Source organism: Aulostomus chinensis, chromosome 10, assembly GCF_037954235.1.
Source record: "Aulostomus chinensis isolate RoL2024-O1b breed Wild chromosome 10, RoL_Achi_v1.0, whole genome shotgun sequence".
Taxonomy (NCBI): Eukaryota; Metazoa; Chordata; class Actinopteri; order Syngnathiformes; family Aulostomidae; genus Aulostomus; species Aulostomus chinensis.
Window position 1 is genome coordinate 29,571,401 of NC_141329.1, and position 13,852 is coordinate 29,585,252.

Consider the following 13,852-nt stretch of genomic DNA (forward strand, 5'->3'; position numbering starts at 1 on the left):
CTGTAACACATAAAACTGGAGAGAGAGTGAGATCGTTGGACTTCTTGCCCCAACGCCAGGGACGACGCATCTGCGTATGCTGACTCCAGCATAGGGGAAGACCATCTCCAGAGCTCTGGATTCTTTCCTGTTAATCTGAATAAATTCTTTTCAACCAACTGGAAGGTGTCCTCTCCGGATTTGGAACAGCGCAATATAGACTCTGTAGGTCCCTCTGACTGATTAATGACGACTTGTTGAAAAATTCCTACACCGGTGACAGAGAATGGAACCTGACGTGCTTGGTTGTCCTGCAGACAAAATTATTTACAGGAAGGAGAAACTGTAAGTAAATGCATGCATTCACAGCAGGTATGTAGGTGCTGTCCCTCGTGACTGATGTGACTCAACCGTTCCTTTCTCATGCCTCTTCTCTTTCTCGCTCTCGAGGACGACAGCAATCAGGGTCTTCCATCGCCATCCAGCTCAGCCAGAAGTTTTGAACTCCCTCTTCTCATCATACTGAATCCTCCGCGCACATCTGGCCAAAGCCTGATCAGCATCCAGCTGGTCTCAATCGTGACGTCGTCAAACTCCACCAATCAACACGCTGGTCAGGGGACTACAGATTGAAACAATCTCACACATTTACATGCCAATGTTCATTCATATGTAAATTTCTCAGTTTTTGATCATTAACTCTGAAATCTGGTGTTGATCTAAAAGTAGCTAACTGGATGTGGACAAGCTGGGTCCGTTGGTCCAGAGCTCAGTGTCTCGATTTGGTTCCTGGTTTCTTGGTAGTGATGCCCCATGTGACACGTGGTCCCTGGGGCCTGACTCGCCAGGAGCAGTGGGCACCTTGCCTGGCTCTGTGGTACGATGGATACTGTGTTAGTCTTCTAGACAAGGCCAGTGATCCAGAGGTTGTGGGTTCGAGTCCCACCGGGGTCACAGTTATGTTGACAGGCTGCAGTGTTTGTGTGACACACGCATGAACATCTCACACGTGTGTTGAAGCCTCAACAACAACTGTTGTGAAAGCCACCGGCGTCTCGACAGTCACTGGATGTCGTATTCTGTCGCCCTCCACAGCTGAATCCCACTTTCTGCTGCTGCGGTTCCCCAGTTAGCCACACGGGGGCGATGACAACGGAGCCCACCTGTATGTGTCTCCCCATCCAATCCGTCCCTTCACCTCCGATTCTGCATTCATGTATTCCTGGTCACAGCAGAGCCAGGAGGGATGACTCTTTGATCCCTGAACTCCCATCTTTGCTGTCTGCCTGGCCTGGGTTCCATCACCCTCCCCCTACAAAACCTCAGCTGGTCAGGTGTCAGCATCGGTGCTGCACTACATGTTGGATCTATTATTTAAACACCTCTACAAAGAGGAAGGCCTGTGGAATATGGATGTGAGTGACAGGTGGCGAGCTGCTAAATATACCGCCATGATCCAGCAGGTAGAGCGAATCCTCCCCATCTGCCTGACTGAGCTTCCCGGTCGTGAGCTCCAGGGATTGAAGGAGCTGGATTTCAGGCTCAAGCAGTTAAAATGAGTTTCCTCTGCAGGCTGTCTGGGCTCACATGCACGGATGGAGTTGTTCTTTACCTCTTCTACTGGTTGTCATCCATCACACCTCCACGATGACAGTCCAACGCGTCTCAGTTGGCCCACGTTTGTGCTCCAGAAACATGCCTGTCTTGTTTGATGATGACCTCATAATTCCAAGGAGCGACGCCCCAGTATGAGTGAATGTAGTATTGAGTATGGATGAGCTGCAAAGGTTCTTGTTTCTGGTGATTTGTTTCCCTGAAAAGCACGGATCTGTTTCAGGTTCTGCTGTTTGGGTGAGAGTGTTGGTCTCAACACAGCAGCACATTTCCTGCTCCAACTGTTGATGCTGTTGGATGCGTGGCTCTGGAGGAACCAGTGAAGGTTCTGGGAGGAATTGCATTCCAGTAGCTTTCCAGTAGCTGAGTGTTGAATTCATGACGACCCTCTATTTATGTGAGTTTTTCACTTGTCTTCTTTTTCCTGTTTGAGAAACTGCTTTTTCATTGGTTTTGACCATGACAACGTCTCAGGCTGGAGCGCCTGCCTCAGCTGGCTCCTCAGAGACCCTCTGGACAAAAAGTTCATCACGGGACCTTCAAAGGTCCTGCCTTTAATGAACCTCAAATGTTTCTGTCAAGAACTAAATCATAAATTGTTCTTTAAAAAACTGACTAGTACAACATTTTTTGCAGAAGCTGCAAAGCTAGAGACAGGGTTCTGTCTGCTCGATGTGACATCACAACGCCGCACGTTTAGCTTTTGAATGCACCGAAGTCAAACGTTCGCCATCGAGGCCTCGAACATCTGGCCCCTCTTCCCAGAATGGATATTGTAATTTTCACGGGCCTCTGAGCGCTAATGCTGCTGTTTGGCGTCTGAGTGAAGCTGGAACGAGGCTCTGCTGTTATTCCAGAGACGCACAGCCCCCCCCCAACATATCTCTGCTTTATCTGTGACATTCGTCTTCCTGTTGGATGATCCTCTGTTTTGTTTCGACTTCTTTCTTCCTCCTAATTTGTTCCTCTTTCTTTGTCCCCCCCCCGTTTTGTCTTTCACCTTCCGCTGCCACACTGCCTCTGATCTTTGATTTGCAGTGTTTGGGATCTGCCACTGCAGCCGTGAAGGCTCTTATTGTAGCGTGTTAATGCTAATATGCTGCGTTGGGCCCTATGGCAGTCGGTGATAAGATTTACACAGACGGAGACACGCTGGCTGTGTTTGAGACGCTCGCTGGCACTGCTATAAAGAAGACTGAGCACCGTATCAGTGCTTGCGTTAAAGGCTTGGCCTGCTGGGAAACACTTGGTGACATATTTACATAGACACGGAGGACCTGGCAGCGCTACCCCACGATTGGCTCGGCTATAAAGGAGGTAGCAGGGTTAGGTTTTGTGTGAACATTCTCCCCTTTGGCAGCTGATGATTTTAGAGGGGAATCAAATACTGTTGGTGATTATTTGCACGATGAAAAGAGTCCCACACACAATGTGCTCATATCGTCAGTCGTCGGGGCTCCTGGCCCATGTTAATGTGTGACAGGTGGGCTGAGTGAATGGCTGCTTCTTGAGACTTCTGATTAACCCTCCTAAGTTTCTGGCTGTTTGTTTTACTGCTGTCACAACTCACTGAGGGCTCATTTGTCACGGCAAAGTAAAGTCCTGCACCTCCGGGGAAACAATACAATCATGGCTCGAAGTAGAAAACCTCTTTTCAGTATAACACAGTTATGATACCATAAATCATAAAGAAAAACAACAGCAAATGTATACAACATTTCCCAAAGTGTCCCAAAATCAAAAGAGAGAACATTAAATATTGACACGTGTTTACAGCCGCCTGGTTTCTCGCGTCCTGTCGCATCACTGCTGGTGAAGGTTTGCTGAATCTGTTGGACAGTCAATCACTTCGAGGTGCATCATTTTATGGTCTTTACAGAATCTCCTTTCTAAATGTGCTTCATTTTTAGATGAATTTTGAATGAGATTTTATCATTCAGGTCATTCATCCCATCAGGAGAGAAACTCGGTTTGTTAAGGAACCATTGAAAAATGATTTCATGTATTTTTACTGAGGCACCACGGTGGAGCAGTGGTCCTCACTGTAGCCCCCCAGCAAGAAGGTTGTGGGTGGAGCAGTGGTCCTCACTGTAGCCCCCCAGCAAGAAGGTTGTGGGTGGAGCAGTGGTCCTCACTGTAGCCCCCCAGCAAGAAGGTTGTGGGTGGAGCAGTGGTCCTCACTGTGGCCCCCCAGCAAGAAGGTTGTGGGTGGAGCAGTGGTCCTCCCTGTGGCCCCCAGCAAGAAGGTTGTGGGTGGAGCAGTGGTCCTCACTGTAGCCCCCCAGCAAGAAGGTTGTGGGTGGAGCAGTGGTCCTCACTGTAGCCCCCCAGCAAGAAGGTTGTGGGTGGAGCAGTGGTCCTCACTGTGGCCCCCCAGCAAGAAGGTTGTGGGTGGAGCAGTGGTCCTCCCTGTGGCCCCCAGCAAGAAGGTTGTGGGTGGAGCCCCGGCTGCAGCACGGGGTCTTTCTGGGTGAGTCTCCATGTTCTCCCTGTTCCTGCTGGGTTCTCTCTGGTACTCCAGCTTCCTCCACAGTCCAAAGACATCAAGAGGGACCAGGTTAATCCAGACTCTAAATTGACCGTAGGCGTGGCTGGGAGAGCCAATGGTTGTCTGTCTCTATGTGTTGGCCCTGCCATGGACTGGTGACCTGTCCAGGGGGAAGGCTGCTGGGATAGGCTCCACCCCCACCACCCTCAACAGGAGGAGAGGGAGAACATGGACACAGTATTTTTACTGCATGCGGTTGTAACCCTTTGCTGTCAACAAAGCCGAGTCAAAGATGCTGCTGAAGGACGGCTGCAGTTAAAATGGGAGGAAAAGCGACATGCCAGGTTATCATGATGACATTCCTGATAACCTCAGGCCTACGTGGCTCTGAAAGGTGGGAAAGGCGAGTTCAGCTGAAGAGAGTTTGAAGTAGAGGAGAGAGAGAAGCGTCCAACCCACTGATTTCCCCCGACAGTTGACAAAAATAAAATATAGTTTTGTCTTAATTATTCATGGAAGTTAACAGATTGGTTTGGCTGAGATTCTACCTCTTGATGATGGTGTGTGTGTGTGTGAGTGTGTGTGTGTGTGTGTGTGTGTGAGTGTGTGCGTGTGTGTGACCTCAGCTTGTGCTGCTTCTGGCCTCATCACATCCAGCAGTTATGTGTCCTTTGAAAGGTCTGAAGCAACTGAAGTCAAAGTTGAAACAATTTGAACTTCCAGTTCAGGGCTCGAGTGGCTGCCCTCCCCAGAGGGGTGTTTCTGCTCACGGCGTGCTGTGCGGGGAGCGGATGCGCCGCTCTGCTCGCTCACTACACCTACTCGGACGCTCCGTTCTTCTCCAACCTGCCATTTCAAGTTGAGCCTGTGACACAGGAGGACTCCAAACATGAACTGACTCTAAAAACGTGGGCGTCCACAGACACGTTTAACAGATTTTGAATATTTTATTGATAATCGGACCTCCTTTCAGCACCGCTACCTCTTCACTGCCGCCGCCGCTCCACTGACTTAAACAGGAGCTTCTCTAAACTCATGAAGCCTCATCGGAGCGCCATGGTGAGGAGCCTCATCCTGGCGGGATCTCACCCGGGGAACCAAACGAGCCAAAACTAAACATGTGAGTGTGGCAATGCTGGGACGGAGGATCTCAAAGAAACTCAAACATGGCTTCTGATGCAGCCAACATGGAGGCGGACTGTTGTTGTGGACTGTTGTCAGCTGGTTGCACTGAAAAACAGAATAAAAAATCTGTGGACTCGTGGCTGAGAAGATGAAGTCAGCACGGATCACCGCGCCAGCCGTCGCCGGGTGAGTTGGAAATGTTGATGATTACAGTTCGACATCAGACATGCAGCTCAGTCTGTGCCATTAAAGACACCAACTCTTCCTGTCCATCGTCCTCAGTGCCGGACAAGAAGGGGGAGGTCCTTCTCTCCTCTGTGCTGCTTGAGGGAGCTGAGACCAGTGCTAGTTAGCTTAGCACATCAAGGATGATGAGGAAAAGCATTCTGACGACTGCAGGGTCTCGGATTATTAGGGTGCAGGTGCATTTTGCTGCAGCAGTATTTTTGGACCTCTTAATGTGGTTGCTGGTTTGTTTCAAGCGTGCTGACCTGTGAGGCCATGACTCCAAACCAGGCTTTGACAGTGGTGGCGGTCGCTCAGTCCACTGTTGTCGACCCTCAAAGCCAAACCCTTCCCAGCATCATTTCCAGATGAACCCAGAAGAAACACACAGATGTACAACGAGCCCCTCAGACAGCCTTGTTTCTCTCCGCTGCTGCAAAACAATTAACTCTGCAACTTAGCCTTTAATTATAATTACCAAAGCGACACCATCGGATAAACGTGGTTGTGGTAAAAGCTGCTGCTTGGCTGTTAGCTCTCAACTCCAAAGAAAAACCAATAACGAGCTGAGCCTTCTGGCGTTGTTCCATTAGGAAGGAGCGGTCATGCTTACTTCCCACATTACGCTCCACATTTGAATCCACACCTTTTCATGACAGTCACTTCCAGGCCTTTCAATCACCAGAAACCACGGTGGCAACATTGGCAGCCTCGCCAGCTCCACCCCTGAAGCCCTCCAGCTGAACCGTGGCAGCCACGACCTCAGCTTTGTGTGTTTGTCGGTGCCTGGTAATCAGGGTTCGCATTCATGGTTGTGTGTGTCTGTGTGTGTGTGTGTCTGTGTGTGTGTGTGTGTCTGTGTGTGTGTGTGGGGGGGGGGGTCACTCTCAACAGCTGGAACCTCCTCTGCATGCTAATTGACGTCTCCCTGAAAAGTCATTGCAGCTTCCATTGCTCAGCCAATCAGCAACGATGTCACTGACGTTCGTCTGAGTGTCTTCATGAGGGTTCAGTGTGCGGGGGGGGGGGGGGGGGGTCAGTGTGTGTGTGTGTGTGTCTGTGTGTGTGTCTGTGTGTGTGTGTGTGGGGGGGGGTCAGTGTGTGTGTGGGGGGTCAGTGTGTGTGTGTGTGTGGGGGGTCAGTGTGTGTGTGTGTGTGGGGGGGGTCAGTGTGTGTGTGGGGGGGTCAGTGTGTGTGTGGGGGGTCAGTGTGTGTGTGGGGGGGTTGGTGTCAGTGCGGGGGGGTCACTGTGTGTGTGGGGGGTAAGTGTGTGTGGGGGGTAAGTGTGTGTGGGGGGGTCGGTGTCAGTGTGGGGGGGGGTTGGTGTCAGTGTGGGGGGGGGGTTGGTGTCAGTGCGGGGGGGTCACTGTGTGTGGGGGGGTCAGTGTGTGTGGGGGGGTTGGTGTCAGTGTGGGGGGGGTCGGTGTCAGTGTGGGGGTCAGTGTGTTTGTGTGTGTGTTTTGTGTGTGTTTATGTGTGTGGTTTTGTGTGTGTTTTGTGTGTGTGTGTGTTTGTGTGTGTGTTTATGTGTGTGTTTGTGTGTTTATGTGTGTGTTTATGTGTGTGTTTGTGCGCTACCTCATCTATGACTAATTACCACCATATATAATCAAGCTGTTGCTGACACTTCCATAATGGTCAAATGCAGATTGATCTTTATGTCAACTAATGTATATTTGTGTGTGTGTGTGTGTGTGTGTGTGTGTGTGTGTGTGTGTGTGTGTGTGTGTGTGTGTGTGTGCTGCCATTTTCTAATTTCATAACGCCATATTAATATTTTTGACCCTCAGCAAAGATGTTCCACTTGAGAGATCTTTTAATCAAGCCAGTGAGAAGTGAGTTTCTTCCTGAGGTTCCTGCTCGGTTCCTTCTTGTTTCACAGCAAATCTGAGATGTTGAGTCTGAGCTCTCGTGTGCGTCCTGATTGTCAGGATCAGCCGTGACACGAGTTCTCGGCCCGCCCACAGCCTCACTCTGCCTCTGATTGGCTAGCCTGCAGTGCCTTTGGGTGCACCTGGAGGGAGGCAGCAGTGGGAAAGCAGGGACCACTTGCGGTTGCAGGACCTGGAGCTTCTGGCACCGTGCTGCCAGGTTCTGATGTGGGCCCTACGGGACCGCGAGGGTCTTGCCTGAGCAGGCCGATTTCCAGCAAGCACAGTTGCTGTTTTTCCAAAGGGAGCCTGGGCTCCAGGAATGACTTGGACTATTTCTTTGAAATCATCGGCAGGAGAACTGCGTTCATGCAGAGATTCTCTGGTGCGTTGCATTTTTTTCTAAATAACTGAAACTCATCAGAAATATGACTTACTAGTTTTGGACTGCAAATCAGAACTGTCAGGAGCAGCAGACCCCATCCATAGAGAGCCAGCAGGTCTGTTTGCAGCTTGTTTAGGATATCATGGCTTTATGAGCTCCACGTGGTCCTGGTTCACACGCTGGAACTCGACTGTGATTGTGTGTCTGTAGCTTCTCGAGAGTTTGAGCCGTCACAGCTTGAAACTACTTCAGCTTCATGGAAATGCAGGAGAGTTTTTGTATGATTCTAAATAAAGCAGACGGGTCCAGACTGTGGACCAGCCCGCCTCAGGTCCCTGATGCCTCACTGAGAACACGAGAGTCCTCCGAGGTTGACTCATACGTATATCATTTCACAAAGGTGCATTTCAGCGACAACAGCACCCCCACAGACACGAGCAAAACCAGGACCTAATGAATCCCGTAGGGATACTGCAGCTCATTGGGCTTGTTCTCCCCAGCCACCCCCGGACAGACCGTCACTCCTCAGACGTATGACGCCCTTCTCTTGCCAGCAGTGGTCCAAGTCCAGCTGCTCCGTGTCACACAGCTCCAATGTCACCTCCCTCTACAAGGCTGGGAGCTTAACCACAGCCAGTTTTCCATAATTTACATTAAAAAATACAATAATGGAGATTGAGAAGTCTTCTTGGTCATGTGACTGACATCTCTGGTCTATGACCTCAGCTAGCAGTCCCCCTGGTCACAGGCTCTGTGGCTAAGGTGGTCAAGGCGCCTGTCTCGTAAACAGGAGATCCTGGGTTCAAATCCCAGCAGGGCCTCCAGCTCTGTGTGATATTTAAATGTGATAGAAATGTAATTTATCATCAAGCAAACTTCAGTCTGTGGTTTCTTGAGCTCAGTTTCACTCGGAGTTGGCAGATGTGTTGTGGGGTCATGAGGTCATGTGATGGCCAAAACCATTGTTTTTGGAGTTGTAAACAGTTGCAAGTTGCAGGAGGACAAATGTCTGGAGAGATTCTTGGTTTGAGTGACGACCGTGGACCAGCTGGCCTAAGGCCTCTGACCATCCACTGAAAGGTCACCGGAGGTTGATCAAAGATTGAACTTTATATTTATCCACAACAGCTCCTCCACAAACCCGGGCAAAGCCGGAACAGAATGAAGTGGAATTTATGCAGCTGAGGTTGGGTTGTGAACCAGCAGACCTTCTCCCAGTCGCCCTCGGGCAAGACAGGACTTAAAGATACAGTCATATGACATTCGTCTCTCTCGCCAGTGTTGGAGGAAGTCAGTGGCAGTGGTCCAGTTACAAGTTACCCCCCAGTTTGGCTCAGTGAGGTGGGTCACCCCCTCCACACTCACAGCTGATAGGGTTTCATTTAAGCTACATTCTTGGCCTGGTTTTAAAACAGAGAAGCAGTAAACTTGCTGACCAGGAAGTCGTCATGTGGGACATCCGATGCTCCGGTTCACTTTTAGTGCCTCCTTTCCAACAGGAAAAGACCGTTGAGCTGCCGTCCTCAAGGGGGTGCTTCTCTTACGCTGCGTGCTCTGATTTTATTTGCATTATTGAATCGGTTGTCAACATGCATGTAGACCTCAAGTAAGAAGTCCTGTGGGACTTTCCAGAGCAGCAGGGGACCTGCAACGTAAACGTAAACCTAAACGCAGCCAGTGGGCTTCCAGCTACAGGAGCTTGAGGAGGGTAGTTAGGACTCCAGGTGAAGGCCCAGGCCTGTCAGCCGTGTTGCTGAGCCCTCTGGAGGTGTCCTGGGTCTCTGGGCAAAACTCCTGATAACACAGTCGACGCTTCCAGAGTCAAATGGAGTCATGGGACATCAGCAGCTGGTCCTGCACCAGAGACACATTCATATGCATGTGGCTTCAGCAAGTCACAAGACTGCAGACATACATGTGTCAGCATACCTCCATGAGCAGATGGCATCTGTCATACCTGTCCCTTCTCCTCACTGGAATGAACTCCAGCCCCAGGATTAAAACACGAATCACTTTGCTGGTAAACTCTCACTGCGTCTGCGAGAGTAGGAGCTGCGCGTTCAGGACAGTTTCTATCAGAGGCGAGTGAAGACTGGCTTAGTTTATTGGTTCGAGTGGTGTGCATATCCAGAGGACTGAGCAGTGACGATTAAAGATGGAGGCACAAGGGCGGGGACAAAGTCGCTGTGAATCAGCAAGCGTCTACTGTAAGGATCACGAGGATCAGAGAGGCTGCATGCAGGGGTTTGGTGCTGGGAAGCGTTTGTGCAGTGATGCTATGCTGCAAATACCAAGGGACGTTTAACTAGCAAAAATAAATACTCCTCATAAACGTGACAGGACGGAGGAACCTTGAGCACTGAGGAAACTCTTCAGGGAAAAGAGTTTCGCTCTGAGCTTCTGGAATATTTTTAGCTCAGTGGTTCCTTCAAGAGAAAACATTTTTTTTCTGAAACTGGCTGCCACCTAAATGACAGTCTGAGTATGATGAGCTGCAGAGGCATCTGGCTCCTCCAGATAATGGGAGACGAGACTGGGATTGGTTCACTCGCTGCAAACGTGTTTGATGAATTCAGAGACTAATGACCCGTTTGCACTGAGCCCCAGACTTTCGTGGCCTTCAACCATTTCCTTTCAGTTGAGTCGTCAGTTCCCAGGGTAGCTGTTGTTATTCTTCCTGCAGAAGCACTGGAGTATAATTTGCATGATGACCCTCGTAGCCATTCGTCATTTTTCTTTGATGAACTGGGATTAATAAATCCGTTACCTTGCAACCCTGATTCTGACCAACCAGACCTTCACCACAGCACTGTAAAAGTGACCAAGAGTAGAAGAAAACAAGCCTCCCTCATTTTGTTGATTTCTTGATGTGGATTGTTATTTCACACCTCAGATCTGATTGGTCAGCTTCAGCGGGCTGTTTGACAGTGAAACCATGCTGCTGCTGATACAGGACCCGACCGTCAGCACCGCCCAGCGACACGGAACGTCACCGATGACACCGCCTGTTGTTGGTTGTAGGAAAGCGAATCCTTCTATAACACAAATAGCCAATGAGACCAAGCGGCCCGGCGACTGGCTGGCTCCACCCATGCAGCCCCTTCAGAACTGTGCAGTTAAACGTTCCCTCGGCCTCGGAGCCCCGTAAAGCGTCATTGCCAAAGTTCTCTTTCGGCCTAAAAATCTCCCAAGATGGACCCTCTGCCTCCTCTGCCCCCGCCACCGCTCCCTCTGATGAGTCTACTGTGACATCGCAGTTAGCATGCTGGCTGTGTTTGGGCCCCTGGCTCTAACAGTTCAAGAATCCCCGTCATCCACAGTTTACAGAATAGAAAATGTGTCTGGAAAGCGGTGATCCTCGTCACGCTCAGGGTTTTTCATGTGTCTGTGGCAAATTTACCAAAAAGACAACGTGAAGCAGCTAATAATCTGCAACTATTGTCAGGAGGGTGTAACAAGAACTTTGTTTTCACGCTAAACTTTCTTTTCAACTCTTAAGTACGTCCTCTGAGTTTCATCTGTCCAGGGTTGGGGTTGCTATCATTTTCCACTCTCAACGCGGTCTCTCTCTTACGGCTGAGTGGAGGCCTGAAAGATTTGAGTCGACGCATTCAAAGAGAAGAAAAACAGAAGCAGCTAAAGACGACGATAACGGGCACATTTTTTCTACAAGTTTAAATCAGTGTCAAAACCAAGAGAAGCAGCAGAGTTCAAAGACAGTGCAGAGAGTTTCTCCTCCATGGTGCTTTTTGTGTTCACTCCAAAAGTGGGGCAACGTTTGTTAGAGACTTGTGGTATCAGACACGCAAAATGTTATCAAAATAGAAAGAAAAGTAAGATGCATGACCAGAACGCCACACGTGGGCACGTAGCCTAGCTTTGCCTACGGTGGAATGAAAATTGCATACATACTTAACAGATGAATAATTAAAAGAATTAAATGAATAAAAAGAGAAAACACAAAACAAATTTCAGACCAATGACTGGTCCTAATAATACAGAGCCTTTGTTTCGTCTACATATTGATGATGAGTCAGAGGGATTGGAAAAGTGCAACCTCTCATCTGGTGCTCACTCTGTCTGATTAAAAGGCAGAATGCACTTTTTGGGTGCAACGACCTAAATGAGTTTTTGTGGTGCGCTGCACTTTGTGCTGTGGTCCTGGTGCGTGAGGCGGGGCTTCTCTATCACTTAGGGTTTTTAAGCTTTGTCTCACAGCCGTGACAACAGAGGAATTTCTGTTTTCCCATTTGGAATGGACAATAAAGTTTATCTTTAACAGGCGGCCAAATAAAGCCACAGAAACTACGTCAGCTTTGAGATGAATACCAACATAACCATTTCAATGATGTGAGACTTCCGGCTCTTCAGAAGTGTGGATCTTTAACGGGAGTTCTTCCAGATTCCTGGTGTGGGAGGCCGGGCAGTAGTTTGCTTGAAGGTTGAATGGACTTTTGTCATTTCACTCTGTTGTAGGCTGAGGTTCTGATCTACAAAGAGAAACAGAAAGAAAACCAGTCGTCAGACCCTTTGTAGCGTTCCTTCTGTTCATCCCTCCTTTCTGACTTCACTCACTAAACATCCTGGTTGTCGCTGAAAGAACCAAAGCCGACTCAGAACTTCTGACACCAAAAAGTTAAAAATAAACAAACTCGTTTCATCCTGTTTTAACAATTACGATTCAATCTGGTTAAAATGCTTCTGTTCAGAATTTTCTGTGTGCTCTTAACCGGCACAATGGGGCCCAGATGTCATTTCCTGGCTGATCTGGAGCCAGTGGTATGACTGGGCTGCTTCCAGCAGGCAACAATGGCGGGCAGCAGGTGTGAATGTTTGGCGCGTTAATGTGAAGCAGCGTGCTGCTGGAAAAAGCTGCCAGTGAAAAATGCTTCAGGAAATGAGCCCCAACAGGCATCAGCAAAGTGAATGTGAGTTTGAATTCAGAAGAAGGCTGAGTGAACTGCAGGAGGAGCAACCTGGCCTCTGCCGTCCAGCTTTGTGGGCCCAAACGATGAGTGCTGGCAAGTGAGAAGAGGCTGTGGATTAACCCAGATCGGGAAGTGGCTGCTTCTTTTCTCGTGTCGTATCGAAATGCCATTTTTGCAGAAAAATTGATGCACGTGCAGTTTTATTTTCATGCAAAAATCCTAAAACATGACCAGACTTCATTCCAACAGAAATCTCCTGTGGGACACATTTAAAAAATTGTCCCCTTTTGAAATATTTAGACCCACAACACTGGGAAATGTTGGTCAGGAACAGAAATGAAAAAATTCTGTCTCTTGAAGAAGGCAGCAGGTTCTGCTGACGTGTTGAACAAGCAGGCAGCCGCTCCGCACGTCCCTGAGGACCTCAAACAAATCTGACAAAGAGGTTCAATAAGACAATTATGGACCTGCTGCAGTGATATGGTCGGCGCTAAAGGTCAAGTGGACACATCGGTCAATAGCAGAGATCAATATTGGTCCCATTCTGCATGCCGATGTTTAAGTGGTTGATATTTACATCGCCACGCCAGGAGCCGTCAGCTGCAGGCTAATGCTACACGTAGGTGATCATTTATTTAGCGCGTCGCGAGGATGGCGTGGCCACGGGAGCGTGTGCCTCTCCTCCAGGCATAAAGGAAAAACATAATGTTGAGTCCCAGCGTGAGCCGTGACCGCAGTGCGAGCCTGAACTTTCTATGACCCCCCCATCCTCGCTCCCCCAGTGTGATGTATTATAATGTTGTAGCGTCTATTCACACAGCCATCCACCTGGAATGTGAGCTCACGCTGACTCATGCCACACACACACACACACACACACGCACACACACGCACAATGGGGGGGGGGACAATGACATTTAAGCTTATTCAGAATGGGTTCAAACCAACGTTTCTGTCTTGCAGGTTCAGATTTCATTCTTTACGGAACATCACAAATGGCAGTGTGACAGACGATGAACACGAGTTCCCATGATCCTGTTTCAGCTGAGTTTGTCCCAGTCAAAGCAGCGACAGCTCACTGAGTCTACGTGTGCATCTCCTGGGATTGTGTGACAATAACACACTTCTCTTCAGGGCCATGTCTGCACGTTCTTACTCACTTCACCTGGAAGACAGGACCTGACCGTGCACCTCTGCTCGTACGTTAAACTGCTCCGTCTGGAAGCTCCGTGAGCCA

The 13,852-nt window shown here is 49.2% G+C and overlaps 1 long non-coding RNA gene and 1 other non-coding gene across 2 annotated transcripts; both read left to right on the forward strand.

The window, feature by feature from the left end:
• The first annotated feature begins 100 nt into the window (after nucleotides 1-100).
• On the forward strand, nucleotides 101-13,615 carry LOC147255249 (uncharacterized). The gene is made up of 3 exons (XR_015118084.1): nucleotides 101-351; nucleotides 430-592; nucleotides 13,579-13,615. It is a non-coding gene; the product is annotated as an uncharacterized LOC147255249 (long non-coding RNA).
• trnat-cgu (transfer RNA threonine (anticodon CGU)) lies at nucleotides 8,435-8,508 on the forward strand. Its single transcript has one exon. It is a non-coding gene; the product is annotated as a tRNA-Thr (tRNA).
• Nucleotides 13,616-13,852: the final 237 nt, after the last annotated feature.